Source organism: Rhinolophus sinicus, chromosome 1 (genome assembly GCF_057876585.1).
Source record: "Rhinolophus sinicus isolate RSI-liver-muscle chromosome 1, RSI-T2T, whole genome shotgun sequence".
In the NCBI taxonomy this organism is placed as follows: domain Eukaryota; kingdom Metazoa; phylum Chordata; class Mammalia; order Chiroptera; family Rhinolophidae; genus Rhinolophus; species Rhinolophus sinicus.
This window is the reverse complement of record NC_142501.1, coordinates 194,109,584-194,114,365: the sequence shown is the minus strand read 5'-3', so window position 1 is coordinate 194,114,365 and position 4,782 is coordinate 194,109,584.

Genomic DNA, 4,782 nt, shown 5'->3' with positions numbered 1-4,782 from the left:
GACTTGTATGATGAACTTGATCCAAAGCCCAAAGCAGGCTCAGTCTTGATAAACAGCACTGTCTCTTTAAAACAAATGTCTGGTCTCCTCCACTATATATGGGTCTTTCTGGTAATCATGGTAGCTTCTTGATTCCTAAAAGTTCTAGCCCTTATCTTTCAATTGTAGGGATTCACCCCACTCTTTCCCTCTCCCACCTTTGATAGCTGCTCCCACCTTGGTATGTCCCTTTGACTTCTCATCTGACTTGCCTCACGGTGGAACGAAGATGCCCTAGTCCTTACTTTATTAATCCACAACACCCACCCTTGAACACAGCCATGCAGATAATTTTTCTTTGAAGAATCCACTGGACATACTTTACATGAGAAAAGTATAGGTGATAACAAAATTAACAGAGGTTTAAAAGTTCATAAAATACTGATTCTTTACCTACTGCTCCTGATTCCTTCACAGAGGGTAAGTTGAAGCCACAATTAAGCTTTGAAATACAATCTCACTCCTCCATCATCTCCTTGGTGAAGTCACATTGTTCTTTCCTGTCTGGCTTATGCCACTTCTGAGATGATGGCACCTTAAATGTCACACAATTGTTCCCTGTTCCAAACCAATGACTACAATCTCTGCGGCCTCCAACACTCATTTCACTGGGTTTCTGATCAGAAAGGATTTCCTTGTAAATTTCCTCACCCTTATCCTTTTGAGAGACACAAGTTCTTACATGTCTAGTAAACTTCTATGTTAAAAAGTCCTACCCTTTCTTCTGGACTTTTGAAGTGTTCTGCCTTAGACTCTGGCATTTCCTAAAGGATTCTATTTTACCTTCTAGATGTTGCTAATTAGGTTCAGCAAGCAGACATCATTTTAACTTTGCTTTTGTGTCAGGCACCCTTCAAAGTTTCTTAACACTCTCACTGCCATTCTGTCTGATTGTCAGAGACCAGATGTGCACAAGGGTATGTCAGGAATGCAGCATTTTTGAGATTCCCAACTGATAAAATAGCTAATAGCAAAGTTTTTTATTGCATATATTTTTCCCTTATGAAACCAATTCAGCTTTTAATTTTGATCTGAAGTTATTCCTTAGCTCACCCAGGATTGGAATTTAATAAAAGACATTCTCCCAACTCTGTCCATGGAGCAAGTGATTGTTTTGATTTATTGTATTAGACATACCCTGAAGTGCCAACAAAGTTCAGGAAATTTTCATATAAACAGACCAACAGTCTTGAGTCTTATAACGATCACCTGGCATATCTACTGCTCCAAGAAACCTCATGGCCCTGATATGTCTAATCTAGAGTTTGTTTGAGAATGTGCTATGATCCCCAGGGTTTTGGAGTGGAATGTGCCTTTGAATCAAACACATCTGGATATCAATGAGAGTTGGTACATGGGCAATCTTATGTTGTTTCATATATATATATATATATATATATATATATATATATATATATATATATATATATTAGATTCAGTTGTATAAAACAATGTAATAGTTAGACATTTACACCCCTCACAAAGGGATAACCTACTTCCCCCAATCTACTACCTCTCTGACATTGTATATAGCTGTTACAATTCTATTGAACCAAAAAAACAAGCAACCCAATTAAAAAATGGGCAGAGGACATACAGATGGCCAACAGACATATGAAAAAATGCTCAACCTCACCAATCATTAGAGAAATGCAAATAAAAACCACAATGAGATATCACCTCACCTCAGTCAGAATGGCTATCATCAATAAATCAATAAACAAGTACTGGGCAGTCATACGTTTTTAACCATACGTAAGTATCTTCTCTATTTTGGACACATTCCCTCACTTGATAAGAACTATCAAACAAACCAAGGACGCTGTTCACATAAATTAGAATTCTTTTTTGTTGTTACAAGTAGCAAAAATAAGTGAGCTAGATTAAGCCACAAAGGAGAATTTGTTCCAAGGCCATATGTGCTCTTTACTAACGGATATGATTGCTGGATAGTATGGTAAGAGTTCATTTAGTTTTGTAAGAAACAGCCAAATTTTCTTCCAAAGTGGACGTACTATTTTGCAGTCCCACCAGCAATGAATACGAATCACTGTTTCTCCACATTCTCACCAACAACTTAGTGTCATCATTGTACTATTATAGCCACTTGAATAGATGTGTAGTGGCGTCTTGTTTTAATTTGCATTTCCCTAATCACATGTGATGTAGCTTGTCTTTTCACATGCTTATTTGTCATCTGTATATATCTTCTTTAATGAGGTATCTGTTACGGTCTTTGGATCATTTTTCAATAGGGTTGTTTGTTTACTTATTGTTGAGTTTTAAGAGTTCTTTGTATATTTTGGATAATAGCCTTTTATCAGATATATCTTTTGCAAGTATTTTCTCTCAGTCTGTGGCTTGTCATCTCATTCTCTTGACGTTGGTTTTCACAGAGTAGAAGTTTTTAATTATAATAAGGTCCAGCTTATCTAATTATTGAGTAACTTAGAAAAGACATCAGTGACATACACTAAAGTTGTATCATAATTGTGTTTTACTTATGAAAATTAAATTATACATACTCACCCCCCCCCCACACACACAAGTACATCTGAGATAGAGAAAAATATCCTTTTAAAAGTTGCAAGGTATTTTATCCAACATTCCTCTCAATAAACAAATGTCCCAGAATCACCACACACACAAAAATAGAATGTAAAGTTGTTCTCCCCGGACCCTGGTCCGCACATATGTCCAACAGTGTGAACTGATCACCATACTGAGTGGTTTTCTAGTATTTAGAGGTATGTATTTTTGACAATGTGGCTTCTAAATACAGTCTAACTACTTTACCTACTAATGCTCAACTTGAAGAAATCACAATTTATTCTAATGATGGAAGATGTACCTTCAACTGCATGCTGATTTGAACTTAATGAAAATAAAGTGTCTGGGAATTTTCAAGGATATTATTGACTATGAATATATGAATATATACATATATATACATATATATTTTGAATATATATATGAATATATATATGAATATATATAATATTTTGTTTGTTTTTTTCACTCTATAATTTTACTGTAGAAAACCAGCATAACTACCAATCTGTAGACTATTGGAGAACATCATCAGCTGCAGATAACTTATAAGGTACTATGATAAAATAATTCAATTTAGTTTTTGGCAAACTTATTTGGACATTTATAGACAAGTGTGAACTAGTTTCTTAAAAGCTGGCATCTGTTCTCTTATTTCAAAATTCATATATATTCAGATATTTTCTAATTTCTTCTCTTGGAGTATCCTTTGAAGCTTGCTCAACTTGTTTAAATTCAATTAATCTTGGCATGTGGCCATTCTTAGCGAATAGACTTGGTTTCTAGTAATAGTCAAAACTCATCTCATGTAAGTGTTAAGCCCTTAAATTGGAAAATTATTTTAAGACCAAATGTGTTGTGCCTCTAAATTCACAAGACTGTTTTACTCCTGTGGCTCATAATCTAATTCTGAGAGCAAGTCACAGGAATGAATTTCCAAATGCTGATGGGAACTTCATTGAAATTAGTAAATACTGGGGGGTGCCAAATAATGTACACAGTTTTTTTCAATTAAAGTTTATTGGGGTGACAATTGTTAGTAAAGTTACATAGATTTCAGGTGTACAATTCTGTAATACATCATCTATATATCACATTGTGTGTTCATCACCATTTTAAGAGATGTTATCTATGTGTATTACTTTTTAAAGTTGAATTGAATTATGGTAGAAATGTGTGATATGGCATTTGCTCAAAAGATGGCATTAATCATGAATGCTAGTGTCATTCATTGTATTATAATTTCAATAGTTTTTTCTTTCTTAAAATGTGTATACATTTTTTTGGCATCGTCCGTATATATGTGACTACTTTGAAGAGGCAACATTTGGATGCAATAGTTATGTTACATTTGCTTAAATTTTCACTTTCTGGTAGCCAAATCTGTCTTACTTTAAAAAAAGTTTTAGCTCCTTACAAAAGAGGAAATGTGAAATGTCTTTACACCTTCACCTGCGTGCTTTCTAAGCTCATGAAAATAGGGCAGTTATCTTTCCCCTCTTAGTGCTATTCTCTCTCTCTCTCTCTCTCTCTCTCTCTCTCTCTCTCTCTCTCTCTCTTTTTTTTTTTTAAGAAAACCCTCAGTTCAGGTAATTGCTTGTTATGATTTATTTTTCCGCAGCTCTTCAAAAGATGTACCACGATGTTTCCTCAAGCATCAGCTATATAGAGCATGTACATCAGGCATGCTTAAACTTTTCTATGCATCTTGGCATATAAAAGTAGAATAGATTTACAGAGAATGAAGAGTGGGATTAGTCTTTTCATAGAGAATAAGACTGGTATTATTTGAAGTGAGTGGAACACTTACTGCAGGCACATTTCTGGTGCCCCAAACATTTGTTAATCAAGATAAATAATATTAGAAAACAAATTATTAAGTATATCAAAATTAATGCAAAAAAGTTCATGATGTACAAAATATTAACGTTTTAACTTAAAGTGGATATTTGTTCACTCCTTTGTTTGTTTTGCCCACTGCATTATTGTGCAAGGAATCATGCCTTTATAATCATCCTGAAGTTCCTGGCCTGGGTAGACGTTATGTTTCTCCTGGGTGGATTTATGACAGTTGACAATGGTGTGAGAACGTGTTGGATAATATAAACTATAACATATGGTGACATTTTTTTTTTATGGTAGAACTTTTATTAACTTTTATCAGTTGGTACTAAACATGGGGGAATAGTTTGA